Raw genomic sequence first — 15,587 nt, forward strand, 5'->3', positions numbered from 1 at the left:
CTACTTGCTGTCTTGGCCCATAACGAGAATCTCGGCCGTGAACAATCTAGGACTACGGGTAATGTAAGGATGCCTCGCTACACTAAGGCCTTTTCAAAAAGAAGAAAGCAATGGGTGATCAAACCAGTCTATGAGGAAATGGAGTTCGACTTTGTCAAAAGCCTTATTGTTGCTGTATTAGAGAAGCACAGATATGGAATTTTGAACGTTTCTGTGCAGAGCACTGATCCATTGCCACCAAACATTGCCACTGTGCCATGTCCACCCAAAGGAGAGCTGGTTGTGAATTACAAATCCCGGTTTAAATAATTGTAATACGATTGTCTTTTTGTAAATAAATGTATTGTACAGTGTACATACAAAGTATGCTAACCATAACCCCTACCTTCACCATCCTGGGTGGCGAACAAAATGGGTGTCATCTTTGAATTCTCTCTCTATTCACCTCATATTGCTGACCTGGTCTATATGTGTATGTATATATTTTTGTTGATGTAACTAATTTTTGCAATCTCATGTAAATGCTGCGCACTGTTAACCGAGGGGAGGCTTGCGTATTGCAAATAATAAAAACAAACAAACAATAAATCTCACTTTCAACTCAACTGCTCGGGTACTTTATACTTTCCCTGACCTTCCCCCAAAAATTAAATGTCTCCATAGTTATGGTTCTTTGGGGCTGCAAAGCTCGCAGACAAGGACAAAATTGGGGGCCTTAGAACGCGCCAAGCGAGCCGTTGCAGATGGTAGAGATGCAAGTTTGCTTTTGCACATTGAGGCGCAGTACATAGATGGATTCGAAACTTCAAGTTCTCACAGATGGCTTTACTACGGGATGTTGCAAAGAAAGAATGTATGCTCATTTCTAGTGAAGGTCAGCGGCTTTGATTTTCAGCTCGTGGCCTGAAGAGGCCCACAACTCGCACTGGCAGTATAAGGTCCTATTGTTTTTTGACCTTGGAGAGACAGGGACCATGCCGAAAGAACTTCATTTGAAGGGGGGGTGCAATAACGTAAGAGACGATAAGGCAGAAAATTCTGAAACTAGACCGAGTTTCATGTTAGTTCAGTATACGAAAAATCGTTGTGAAGAGCACAGTGGGATTTACGAACTGCATTACGCAGAGACACAATGAAAATTGCAAATATAATCGAAGTAACTCTTTAGACGCTTTTATACCGGAATGAAGAAATAATGAATGGATGCATGAATAAATGAATGAATGAAGAGCTAGGAAAACGTTTGTGGGATCGTCCTTGTAGCGGGCACATGGGCATGCAGGTCCACATTCCACACGCATGTAGACAAACAGTTGTTTCTCATTGTGTGCTAATCTCGATTTATTTTGTTACTTTTCGCATTGATTTTAGAGCCTAACATACTCCATTGCACTACCCTTGCAAGCAAATAGTTTCAGATCGGCCGTAATAAATAAAATGAATAATATTAATAAAGATCGGCTGGCGAGACTAATTATAATTTTTATGTTTTCAAAACAGGTATATCCTACCCTACTGCCACCAGTTTCAGAACCCCGCAGACGGCTTCTTCAACCGCCAGCTGCAGTTTCTTGTCAACAACTGCACCACTTTGACGATCTTATGGGACGATCGCCAAGGGCCCATATGCCCTTACGCGGTACTAGCGGCTAGAAGCAACATATCAACCTTTACGCCGGCCTAGTGCCTAGTTGATGGAACAGCCTTGCGGTTCACCATGCGACCAAAGTGCTTCTTTTTAACGAAAACCAACACCCTGTGTACCATAAAGGAACAGCGCGTGACTCACGATAAAACGGAACAGTTTTTGTGGATAGAGATAAAAGAAAATAAATAGCAAATCGAGTTAATATGGCAATTGCTGAATATTCTATAAACATTTAATGTCAAATAAATGTACTTTACCAAATGTACCGTGTTGCCGTTTGATTTTAAAGTACAGTTTCATATTCCAAATTGTGGCGCGCTGTGTTGTGAGTTGATCTGTGTTGGTTTCCGGGTTCAACTGGGCGCGTTTGCCCACGCAGCACAGTAACGTCACGGAGAGAGGCGGGGAATATGAATGTTTTGATAATGTCAGGCTCAGGGGCGGGGGATATGATTTAGTGCCACAAAAGCAGGTCAGCCAGGGCGATGCGGCAAGTGATAGGATTATCACAAAATGGCAGCTCCCTAATGCCTGTTTTTGCGTGCGTCTAATGGACGAAAACTCAGGTAAGGTCCATAGGAAATATTTCTAAAATCGAGCGATTTAGGCTTAAAAACACATGGCCAACCCGTAGGGGCAATAACAAAATTTTACCGAACCATTCCTTTAACTGGCAGGGTGTGTGTAAGCTACACAACCCCACTCATGTCTCCTCCAATCTTAGAATCCTGCCTGGCAGTTTGTGTGCACCCTGCACTACCACAACCAGATAACCCCAAATATTGGAAGCCTTGCTATGTGTCAGTAGGACCTGGGCCTGACAACTATGGAGGGGGACGATGGTGCCCGTGTCTACACAGCCTGCCCTACCGGACCCAACTCACCTGCAGCCTTGCACCCCTTGGTGCCACATGTCTGCTTCCGGGCTGCTGTCGGTGGCGTTCTCTGGCTGTATGAGGCATGGGGTGATCTTGGCTTACCTTGCCTGGTGGGCCGACTCACCCGCTGCCCTGGTCCTCCTGGTGTCACCGTCAGTCTGCGTGCAGCTCTTTGACTGCTGCCCCAGTCCAGTCAGACCTGTCTGAGTGCCAGCAGGGTCAGAGGCCCTGCAAAATATAGTCAGTCACGTGACTGAGGCTGGAGGTGGCACAGAGTCTCGGCGGTTGCTGCAGCCGCATTTTGATTGGCACAATCAATGGCCCACCGCCTGTTGTGTTCCGGCTGCCCCCAGGCAAGCACAACAAGTGGTTTTCAACTTTGCAAAGTGCAGCAAATTTGTTGCTTCCTGCAAAGTTAAAAGAAACTTAAGGTGCACGCCGGGCCCACTGTGCCATGGGCCCAGCCCAGCCTGCAGGCAGCCTACAGCATATGTTGCGTGGCGATCCCCCCCCTCACCGCTGGCCCTTTCGTGGCCAGAAACCAGCTCCCAGGGGCAAGCCCACATCAAAATGATTTCGGCCCGGCCACAGGCCCAATCCGACCCTGTGTGTGGCAGGGCATCATTAAATCACTAGTGGTGCATCAAAAACAGTTCCACTTTTTCAAGGTGGGGCATCAAAAGAAGAACTGTGTTCACATGGCTAATCGCGGGTATATTATTTTATTTGGCAAAAGGCTTGGGTGGCTAGAGTAGGAAGGCGACCGAGTTAACATAGACTAGACTATTGGTGAGACAGCTAAGGGGAAGATCACCAACTTAGAGAAAATAGGGAGGTTCTGAAGGACGAGGCTAGTCAGTGGGGAGCATAGAAGAGGGGGGAGCTATGTGATGACATCACTACACTGAGGGACAGGCACAGTAGCTCAGGATTAATCAATGCAGAACATTTCCCAAGAAAGACCATGGTGTTTAGTAGGGCCACGCCTCTACACCAAACTCCTTGGGGACACGCCAGACCAACATTGGCTCAAACTTACAGGCAAACCTTGCTAACCCACAATAAAAGAGACCTGGGGAAGAGCCCTAGCAGGCAGTGAAGTAGTGAATCCCTGAAGCGCCAATCTGCCCAAGAACCATGGATTTGCAGTCCTGGTAAGCCCACGACTGAGACAGAGTGGCTGAGAACAAGATGCAGAGAGAGGGTGAGGGAGGAGCAGAAGAAAGAAAGATTTTGACATTCATTAGAACCTACTTTTGTCTGTTTCAGAGACAGCTCTTAAAATTGTGTGTACTGGTTTAAATGGAGTAGGCCGTGTGACGGACCCTGTCGACTTTTGCACTAGCCATCATTATGTATTTTAAATTAGATGGGCAATGTAGGTAGATCAGTGAGATGTCTCGGTGTTCCCTATGAAAACCTAATTGCAGGACAGGTATGGTGTGTATTTCACACCTCCTGGAGCTACTTTAAAAATGTCTACTAATGGGTTTTAGCGAACTACACATAAGAAATTTCCTCCTGTTCCTCTTACAATGCCAGTTAAGTAACCTATGGGAAGGCTGGAATGTGTAGATGGCAGTTCTAGGTCTTCCAGCACAGTCCATGTTTTGAGAAGTTTCTAGACGCCTGGACCAGGACGGTGAACGTGCCGATTCTAGTTCCAGGTCTTGTAGTAGCTCACCTCACTCCTGGGGAGTTATTCTTTTATTCAGGATCAGTGAGGATGAAGGGAAACAAAAACAACCCCACAGATTCCAGAACATTTAGTGTGGTTATCTTGTGCATGTGAAATGGCACTGATAAAGGTCAGTGGTGCACAGTATAAAACCTAGTAAAATAATAAAAACTGAAGTATCCCACGCTCTATAAAGCATCATGCTCACTTAGTAGTGTGTCCTGTAGATAGAAAGGCTTCTAATTGAATCAACTTTTCAACATACATAACCCTGCCCTTACTCTCGCTGAGGGACCCATTGCCTAAGGTATGTGGCTCAGCACTGCACCTTTTCAAGGTCAATACACTAAAAACCACCAAGTGCGGTTTTGGTAATCAAGTATGTTCAGCTCGAAGAAAATGCAACCACTATGGTGGCGAGTTCTATAATATAATTATGAAAACAATGCTTTTTCCAAAGGAGTTAAAGCTCGCCGTGACACTAAAAATCATCCTGAGACTGAATGCTATGCATATACCCTTACACCTTTTGATTGTCAAGAGTTCAAATGATTTCCTAAGTAAATTAGCAATCCTATATACACGTCCTTAGGGAAGTGGAAGGGTTAACTGTGTAAGCATACTATGCACACTAATGAGTTTATGACTGCAGACAGAAAAACAATTCTGCACAGAAATCCAAGATGAAATGGACACAAGTTTAAAAAAATAATTGAAGGGGAAAAAAAAAAAAAAAAAAAAAAAAAAATTTACAAAAAAAGCCACGGCTACAATCACTTTTTTTTTATACAAGTCAGATAATGTCTCATATGTCAAGATATACTTTGAAGGTCCTCTATATCACTTCAAAGTTGTCTCCACCTCGCTATTTTGTCCTGTTGAGGACGGGATCAAGAATTTAAAAAAATCATAATAAATAAAAGACCAAAAAGGTATGTAAAGGTAGGACCAAGGAACTGAAGGTGAATAAGCAGGGTACAAGTCTGTAACTAAATAGTGAAAGGTGGGTATGAACAATAAAGTTAGAGGATGATAAAGCACTGCCAGCCCTTTTTAGTTTTGGCTATTGTGGGGCAGTGAGAAATGGCATACGAGGAAGGACACAAGGCTTATAGGTGTTTGATTATTTACCCAGACACTGACTGCCCATGGTCAGGATAATCCCTATGGCCATACCCATCCTTTTCCTGCCCAAAACATACCGTCCCGGGATCTCTTTGAGCTAACTGTATCAAGTCTTACCATCAAACACAGTGCCTTCCAGTGTTTTTTCAAAGCAGTCTTCGGAGAGTTAATGACTGTAAACGTGCAACTGGTGTAATAAAAATGTCTTAACCGGGTCTGCTTTCTGCAACTCCATTTATGAGCACTATGCGTGTCCTTTCTTTACTGAAGTCCTGTTAATAACAAGGATTGGCAAAGCCAACAGTTCAGGCTTATGTATGAGTATTACGCATTTGCCAGACACTGCTTTTATATGTCTAGGCACTGGCACCATTTTCCACCTCCTACCATTGATGGCCAGTTAATACCACTACAGCAGTGCCTGGCAAATGCCTTTGCCATGCCTACACAAAAACCAAAACTGTTGGCATTGCCAATGCTTGCTACTAAATAGGTTATACCTGCTGAAGCTTTGCAGAAAACGATTTCTGTTACAGGATTCTTAGTGAGTCGGCGTGAAGCATTGCAGAAAACTATTTCTGTTACAGGATTCTTAGTGAGTCGGCGGTAACCCCACCAACGGGTAAACATTCTTTACAACGCAGAAAACATTCCTTGCCAAATCCTGATGTTATCAGTACACTTGAAAACACACCTATTGGAGAAAAGTGTTAACTGAACCTTTTCAAATTAACACAGGAGCTTCAAAAGAAGCTCACTGGGGAGGGGCTGAAGTAAAGAATTGAGGAGCAGGGGCAAAGCAACAAAAACACAGCTAAACAACTGGTTATAAGGCATCAAACCGAGAGCAGGAGCTAGCCTCTTGGGAACGATGAGCTAGTTTACAGCATGCTGCAAAGGTAACTTCGACCTTATAATATGAAAAATAGACGTTGTTTTCCGTTATATACGACCCATTATGCTTTGAACATTTTCTAGAAGTATCTTTATGATCTACTACAGACATTCCCAAACGCATGAAGTGAATCCTACATAGGTATGTTTGTAAAGCACCAACTGGCTGGGTAGGCCTGGTAGCTCCTGGCGTCAAGCTAAACAGGCTACAAGCAGGAGCTAAATCGCTGCCAGCATTTTCAATCCCTGCAAGGACAGCAAATACGAACAAGCAAGTGCTAAACTAGGCCTTGCTTAAGGGGAAAGCAGACATTAGCCTGCTGCATCTGCTTCACTACGAGAGTGGGAGTTGGCTAAGGTGTTGAGGACTGGTGGTTGCTTCAAATCCTGCTCCTAGTAAACTCTTGAGTGGCACCTTCATGCGTCCAGCTTTCAGTATTGATCGGGTTGGTGGCGGGTTTCTTAATTCGGGTGATTTAACGCTGTAACCTGGGTGTAGAGAAGTCGCGAGAGCCCCGCTCTCGCGAGATCTCGCGGAACCGGAAGTCCCGCCCCCGCGCGCTCCGCGCGCATTACGAGCCGGGCCGAGGACGCAGATAGAAGCGCCCTGCCGGCTCCTCTGAGAACGGGGCCCGCAGCTCAGTTGAGGACGTGAGCTGCACTCAGCAACTCCCAGCCATTCCAGGCCCTTTGGCCTTAGTTCATAGAGACACGCAGCTTGCGTGTATTTGGGGCCGGCTGGAAATTCATAAATAAAGCCCTTCCAGTAAACCAGCAAGTCTCCTGTCTTCTGTTACTGCATTATACAACATAAATTGGCGACGAGGATCACCACAACCCACGAAGAAGCATGCAAGGAGCAACGCCACCGCCACCCTTCCTCCAAACTCCAGGTAGGCCTGCCATTCCGTGGCCACAATGGCAGCCCCTATTCATGACCTACGTGGAAGCACTGGGTGGAGCAGGGTTCTAGGTGGCAAGGCGCAGGGCCATGTTACTCAATGCCCTGGGGGTAGAGGGACAAAGAATTTTCGAAAGTCTGACCCCGATCCCGGTTGCTGGCGACAACGACGACGTGTTCAAGGAGGCAGTGAGGAGAATCATTAAGAGGTTTGCCAGCAAAGAAAACACAGTGCTGCACAGAATACGGTTCTACGGTCGGAAGCAGGAAATGTCGGAACCAGTAGATGATTACGTCACTAAGCTGAGGGAACTAGCGGCGTTATGTAACTTTGGCAACAATGCGGAAAACCTCATTTGTGACATGTTGACCGTTCACACGAACAGCAGGAAAGTCCAAGATAAATTTATCATTGAAAAGGAACTGCAGTTGGAGAAAGCAATCGAAATTGCCAGAGCAGTCGAAGAAACGGCGGGAAGACGGAAGGAGCTCACAGGAGCCCAGAGCTCCGCTGAAATACAGGCAGTGGGCGTCCATTCAAAAAAAGAAAAGCCGACATCGGACATGAGAGATGTGAAAGGAAACAGGAAAGAACCCCTCAAGTGCCACAGGTGCACCAGTACGAAGCACTTAGCGTTTGACAGAGAGTGCCCAGCCAGAGATAAGGAGTGCTCCGTCTGTAAACGCATTGGTCACTTCTCAATCGTGTGTCGATGGAGAAACAGGAAAGTCACCAGTCTCAACGCAGAGCGCATCATGGAGAGAGAATCATCCTCAGAAGATGAAGGTAGGCCCACAGTTATAATGGTGAACAGCACAAGAGCCAGGAGAGAGAAGCCCCATTGCACGATTAAAATAGACGGCAATGAAACTAGGGTCATGGCAGACTCAGGTTCGGATCTAACCATCATTCCCCTGAGGACTTACAAAGAAATGGTGGGAAAAGAAAAAGTACAAGTGCTGACTACGCGGCACAAGCCCACAGTTTTTGGGGGAGCGTCGATTGAACTCTTGGGGTACATAAAGGGCAAAGTCGAATTCAAAGGGAGAGTGGCAATCACTAGAGTTTACTTCAGCCATGAAGGTCCAGCAGTGTTAGGTTGGGACGACCAAGACAAACTGAAAATTAGACTGGATCCCAGCACAGAGGATCAGGTACTGTCACTCGGTGCAAAGGACGGACCTGTGGTCAAAAACGATTATCCTACATTATTCTCAGAGGAGCCGGGGCACATTAAGGGTTTTCTCCACAAAATTGTGCTCAAAAGAAATGCTGTCCCAGTCAAGCATCGGGTGAGGCCGGTACCTGCCACAGCCAGAGATGCCCTCAGAAGACAGTTGGACAAGATGAGGAGGGAGGGGATCATAGAAGAAATCGAAGCATCCGAGTGGTTGAGCCCGGTGGTTCTCATAAAGAAGCCCCAATCCCAGGAATTGAGGGTCTGCATAGACCTGCGCAGCTTAAACTTGGAAGTCATCACGGACAATTACCCCCTTCCAAGCATCAATGAACTCATTCTACTAATGAAAGAGGCCAAGATATTTTCAAAACTCGACATGAGAAATGCATACCACCAAATACAGCTCCATGAAGAGTCAAAACCCCTCACGGCATTCATCACTCCGTTTGGGACATACCAATTCACCAAAATGCCGTTCGGGTTGTCATCAGCAGCATCGGCTTTCCAAAGGATGATGGATGTCCTGCTACGCAATGTTAAAAACGTAGTGTATTTCCAGGATGACATCCTGGTGTATGCAGGGGATGAGCAGACCCACGACTCCACGTTGAGAAAAGTTCTCAACAAGCTACAAGAAGCAGGCATCCGCTTACGCCATGAAAAATGCATGTTCAAGGTGAAAGAGGTCGAATACTTAGGGTACCTGATCTCGGAAAAAGGCATCAGTCCAAAACGGAACCTCATGCAGGCCATCAGTGGAGCTCCAGAACCCACCTGCAAAGAAGAAGGGAGGTCATTTCTTGGACTCGCTGAGTACTATGCCAAATTCATACCAAAGTTTTCAGAGACCACAGCACCCCTCCGCGACTTACTCAAAAAAGGGTCGGAGTTTACGTGGCAAGAACCGCAAAAGATTGCGATGGGAAGCATAAAACAGCACATCATGGATGCCCCATGTCTTCAACCATTTAATCCAACGTGGGAGACAGTCATCACCACAGACGCCAGTGCGTATGGACTGGGAGCAGTATTAACTCAAAAGAAAGGTGACACGGAACATGTGGTAGCCTTTGCGTCGAAGGCGTTATCGGAAGCGGAACAGAATTACTCCACCATTGAAAAGGAAATGCTGGCGTGTGCATGGGCAGTGGAACATTTCAGAACATACGTGTGGGGCACAAAGTTCAAGCTGCTGACGGATCATAAACCGCTCATCCACATGCTCAGCCCTGGAGGGACCAAAACATCCACACCCAGATTAGCACGCATTGCAGCCAAACTGCAGGAGTACACTTTCGAAGTCCAGCACATTTCAGGTTGGAAATGTACGCAGGCCGACTGCATGTCGCGGCTGCCGGAAGATAAGGATAAAACAACCACATTCCTACATGGGGAATGCATCGTGGCATCCGTCATGGACTTAAGAGCACCCGACTACCTAGAACTCAGTGAAAGGCACTGGGAAGAAGAGGATGGGAAGGACCCCACCATGACCAGGATTCGAGAATGCATCAAAGAAGGCTGGCCCAGTGAAAAGGTGCTGCCCGAAGGCATGAGACCATATTGGAAAGTGTCGGATGAGCTGTCCGAAATCAAAGGGATCGTCATGAAAAATGATCAAATCATTCCCCCAATAGGTATGAGAAAAACCATTCTCTGCCGGGCTCACGCGGGACACCTCGGAAACACGATGACTCGCCGCAGAGTGAGAGAGGCCTACTGGTGGCCGTCCATGGACCAAGAAATTCGCACCATGATAGAGAGGTGTCATGAATGCTTAAACAGCGACAAAAGACTTAAGGTCCGCCAGGCACCCCTGACACTCACAGAAATACCCGAAGCAGTATGGTCCAAAATAGGCATCGACTTCATAGGACCCCTGGAGGCTATGTCGCCGGAACATAGGTATGGCATAGTGCTGGTGGACTACTTATCGAAATGGGTGGAGGCAGAGTTTGTCCCGAATATAACCACCAAGACGGTCATAGAAGTACTCACAGAAATTTTTCAAAGGGAAGGCCTCCCCAAGGAGGTGGTTACGGACAACGGGGTGCAACTGGTCTCTAAAGACATGGAAGATTTTCTAAAAAGAAATCATATCATTCAAAATAAAGCTGCCCTGTATCACCCTCAGGCCAATGGGCTTGTAGAAAGGGCAAACAGGTTCATAAAGGGCGCCATCCAATTGGCAACAGCTTCAGGAATGGACCCGCTCAAAACCACCAAAGAGGCCATAGCGGCCCACAGACTCACTCCAAATGGCATCACGCAGGTTTCCCCGTTCAAAATGTTGAGAGGGAGGAGTGCGGCGTCCACGCTGAGTCCACCATGGCTATCGAAAGTACGAGAAGATGAGGCTGTGGACATGTCAGAAGTAGTGTGGCGAATCCAAAGCAGTAAGGCACGCATGAAGTCATGGAGTGATGAGAGAAGGAGGGCCAGACAAGCGCCAGACATAAGAAAGGGAGACCTGGTTAAGATCAGACTACCAAAGAAAGATCAAATCACAGGGTCCCGATACAGTCGACCCTGCCAAGTAATTCACAAAGGAACAAACTACATTCGCACGGAAGACGGGCGCACATGGAACGTTGAAAGAGTAGCACTGTACCAGAGGCGGCAAGAAAGAGAGAGGTCTCCGGAGAGATCACTAGCAGGGACTGAGAAGAACTATGGGAGAAGCGAGGAACGCGAACATGAAGGAGACGACAGAGAAAGGTTAGAACCTGAGATCGAACCGGAAGAACTCGAGGCAGACCCGGAACCAGAGCAGCAAGAAGAGTGCGCTGGAACCAGGGAGCGGCCCAGAAGAGAGCACAGAAGACCGGTGAGATACAATGACTATGCTGTACAGTGACTCTATTATCATTTGGAAAAAGGGAGGTGTGTAGAGAAGTCGCGAGAGCCCCGCTCTCGCGAGATCTCGCGGAACCGGAAGTCCCGCGCGCATTACGAGCCGGGCCGAGGACGCAGATAGAAGCGCCCTGTCGGCTCCTCTGAGAACGGGGCCCGCAGCTCAGTTGAGGACGTGAGCTGCACTCAGCAACTCCCAGCCATTCCAGGCCCTTTGGCCTTAGTTCATAGAGACACGCAGCTTGCGTGTATTTGGGGCCGGCTGGAAATTCATAAATAAAGCCCTTCCAGTAAACCAGCAAGTCTCCTGTCTTCTGTTACTGCATTATACAACACTGGGTTATCCAACAGCTGCGAATTAAGGGAGCGAAACGAGGCTGAGGCCACAGGCAAAATACATGATACAGGTGACCACGGTATCACCTCCCTTTCCATCACTGTACATTGCTGCCGGCAAAATTAAGAAATGAACTGCCATGTACTATCGGAGTCCGTTCCCGACTAAAACAGCCCAGCTCCGTTTACTTTGCAAAGGGCTTTCAAAGGATTTGGAACAATAGTCTGCACCAAGATATCAACAAAAATAGTAGGAGGGACACGACGTACTCTCCACGTATGCTCATTCAATAAGAGTGTCTTGGCGACACCCTTTGGTCATTACTGTTGCTCCTGCTCTATTAATATAAAGTTGTTCCCTGTCGAAGTGCAAGAGTTTGGATCGACATATGTTCTTGCACAGCTGTCTTCCACCTCAGATATGTTACAGGTGCTTCGAGGACATCGGGTCTGTCTCTGTACGACTCGATCTGTACCTCGCAGCCTGTACCATCTTAGATCTTTGCAATGACATTTTTCCTTGTAAAGATATTTCCCATTCAACGCCCCCTCCAGGATCTGGTGTTTTGAGATGGCATAAGCATATGATGTGTGGCTAACTCCTATTAAATATTTATGTCTCACATGGTGCAGGTGTACGTTTAGCAAGCGCGAATCTTAGGAGAGCCGAGTCGGCCTTTGAAGGTTGTGAGCAACATTAACTTAACTTGAATAAGAACAGCTATTATTACGGCGCTTGGAAGCAGAGAATGCTGCATAAAAGCGCCATTTCGTTTTCAAAAAGCTATTTATTGTGCTTGCACCCACATGACTTCTGTCTCGGGTTTCTTAGATGCGCTGGGCTGTCACGCTCCACGTCCTCGAACCTATTCCTGTTTTCCCCCCATGTCCTCTAGTAGTGCTTGCATGATATGTTGCTCTCTTATCGGAGAGTAGGGCCTCCCTGCCGATATCCTAGATGGGTTGCCACGACAGTCGCCCATTCCCTCAGGTATCCACTCGGTGCTTTAGTGTACAAGTTTTACAGCTGCCTCCGATTCTATGGGTGCTTTTAGTCGGTCATCCGAAATATCCTCCCACAGTTAAACTCCACAGTATCCGCATAGGAGTCACAGCTGTCCTTGTACAGTTTCCGTGAACCTCCCCCCCAATCCCTCGGGTGCCCTGTATCATCTGCTGGGCGTATGGCTCTTACATTGCACATCTGCCTCGCATCTGGAGTATGCTAGATGCTTTGGAACAAAACCATCCTGCCCTTGGACAACGACCCGACCCCAAACCGCTCGGTGTGTTTGCTGGGGTGATTGGCTCGGCTGACGGTTCCTATCCACGAATGGCTGACATGTGCATGGACACATTATCCATTCTATTTGAGAGACTGCAGTCCAGTACTGGTTTTATCTTTGCATGTTGGGACTTGCAGTCCGGAGTTAAAATAATGCCGGAATTCAGAATGCAAAATTGAAACCAGTACTGGACTAGTGTCTACCAAACGGGAAATATAACTTTGCCACAAACGTTGCCAGCCCTTCTGCTCACCTGGGTGTTTTGTACAAACACATGTCCTACCCTTGCCTTGCACAGCAACCCTCCCACCGGGTAATAATCGTTCAAGAACGTTGGGTTATCATCTGTCCTCGCCCATCCCCACCCGCTGGTATCCTCTAGTGCTCAGCTTACACCTGTCCTATCCACATCTGCTCCACTTTGTGCGCTCTGGGCGGACACCTATACCCTGTGCACAATTGCCCATCTCCAGGCAATCCCTTTCTGGACCGACGCAGCATTGTACGCACCTTTTTTCACTGATGCGGGAGTCCACGCTACCCTCTCTTCACCCGGCAGCTGGTAGGAGAGGGCGGCTCCTGGGCAGGCGGCGATGTGTATTGCGCCCCCCATCGTTTTTTTTTTTTTGCCGGCCGGTGCCCAGCACCAGGGGGCGGAGTCTCGCCAAACCACCCGCCCACACAGCGAAGAACAGCGATGGCACCTTGTATTTCCTGGTTTCCAGGGCTAAGGCGGACGTCACACACCGAGGAGCGTCGCTTCCGGTCTCGTGCTGTCAGTGAGCAAGCGTAATAGAAAAGGGACTAGACGAGACTAGAACTCCCCGGGGGCCTGTGCGGGAGAAAGGAAGGGAGGACAGACCAGTTTAGAAAGTTCATCACATGGTGAAGCCGAAAAGGGAAAAGAAGGACCTCGGTAAAAATAAGCTCAAAGAAGGGGAGGGATAAAATAACTTCCTTACTAAGACTATAATTTAAAGGATATGCATAAGCAGTCATATGGTGAAAATACTAGTAATATATGTAGTCATCTTTAAAATTCTGTATTATTCCGGTTTCTTTTTGATAATCCACTTGCAGTGGGTCTACTGCCACACCCTGTCTCTTGGACACGCATCTCTTGACTTCTGTCTTGTGTTCCATAGTCATTACAATCCCTTGCCACACTGTTACTATTCCATAGCTCTCAACTCACCTGCTTTTGGCAGGTGTCACCCGCCTTGAAAGCAGATGAATCGCCTGCCAAGTCCCTTATACGTCCGTTCACTTCTATGGGCCTCTCACCCGCCAAAAAGAAAATCGGGTGTTTTCACCCACCTTGCTGACAAAAAAGGTTGAGAGCTATGCTATACTCACTAGTGCTTGGGCATTCAGCATCCTTTTGCACCCACACAATATCAATAGACCACATCTTGCCATCCTCCAACACAACTGATTTGCTGGAACTACTTTGTACCCTCTGTGGTGGTCTGAAACTGGATTCACCTTTCATTGTTTTTTTAGGTTCTTTGACAGACCCAGTCTCCTTTTCATAGCTCTCAACTCACACGTAAAGGGCTGAATCACCCGCCAAGCCTCCTGCACGCCCATTCATTCCAATGGGCGTCTCACCTGCCAAAAACAAAATCGGGTGATTTCACCCGCCTTTGCAACACAAATGGTTGAGAGCTATGCCTTTTTTGAACATCTTTTCCTTTACACCATTCCTGCGATCATAATATTCTTTATACTTTCCCTGTTTCTCAACAACTCTCTTTATGATTTGTTCAATGTCCAAATGCACATCCCTTGCTCCTGAAAACATCCAAGCAGGTCTCAGACGATTGAAGGCTTGTCTGCCCCTCATCATGGTGAAGGGTTCAACCTCTGTGGCAGTATATGGAGTGCTCCTATATGTGCAGAGGGCTTCCTTGAGGGCTTCCTTCCATGGAAGCGAGTTGGAGACAGCTAACTGAACCACTCCCTTCACAAAGTTGTTCATCCTCTCAACAAGTCCGTTTGCTATAGGATGATATAATGATGTCCTTATGTGGTCGATTGCTCTTTCCTTAAGAAACAGTTGAAATTCCAGTGAGGTAAACTGTGGCCCATTATCTGACACTATCTCTTTGGGGCCGCCTTCCCTGTTGAAAATTTTACTGAGAAAGTTCAGGATTTTTTTTTGTAGTGACATTATCTTCCACAACTCCCCACTCAACCCACTTTGAGGTGTAGTCTACTAGAACCCCAATGTATATTTTAACAGCCTCCAGGTTTTCATATGGCCCCATGATGTCTATGGCTAACTTGGACCACACTTTATCGGGAATCTCAACGGTTTGTAGAGGTGTCTTTCTTACATTTTTTGTTTTGTCACTCGTAGCACATGCAACACAGTTCCTGACAATTTCTTCAACTTCTCTCCACAAACCCGGCCACCAGTATAAACTCCTTACCCTTCTCTTTGTCAAGTTCCTGCCCAAATGTCCTTCATGGGCCAAAACAATTATTTTGTCTCTTATTCTCGCTGGAGGAATCACTCAATCTCCTCTATATATGTGTCCCGAATCTATCCAAATTTCTTCCTTGATTCGAGCATAGTCTCCTAGACTTTGGTCATATTTGTGCCAGTTATTTTTTATCGCTTCCCTGATATTCTCCTGTTCCTGATCAACGTCAGCTATGTTTTTACATTCTTCTTTCGTCACACATGGATTTATGGTGGCAATGATGTCTTCACCTCCCAATTCTTTCTCTATTTCAGCGTTGGCCCTTGTACATTCCCCTGGTAATCTGGATAAACAATCAGCCACAGAGTTCAACTTACC

The 15,587-nt window shown here is 46.9% G+C and overlaps 1 protein-coding gene across 1 annotated transcript in view; it reads right to left on the reverse strand.

Annotated features, from left to right (window-relative positions):
* The window catches only part of TMEM250 (transmembrane protein 250), a 46,199-nt gene extending 32,774 nt beyond the window's left edge, over positions 1–13,425 (reverse strand). The window contains exon 1 of the mRNA XM_069609561.1: positions 13,291–13,425. The gene's annotated coding sequence lies outside the window, so the exon portion shown is untranslated. The remainder of the gene's footprint in view (positions 1–13,290) is intronic.
* Between the last annotated feature and the right edge of the window lie 2,162 nt (positions 13,426–15,587).

This window comes from Ambystoma mexicanum, chromosome 8, assembly GCF_040938575.1.
Source record: "Ambystoma mexicanum isolate Mex_15411 chromosome 8, UKY_AmexF1_1, whole genome shotgun sequence".
NCBI classification, from domain to species: Eukaryota; Metazoa; Chordata; class Amphibia; order Caudata; family Ambystomatidae; genus Ambystoma; species Ambystoma mexicanum.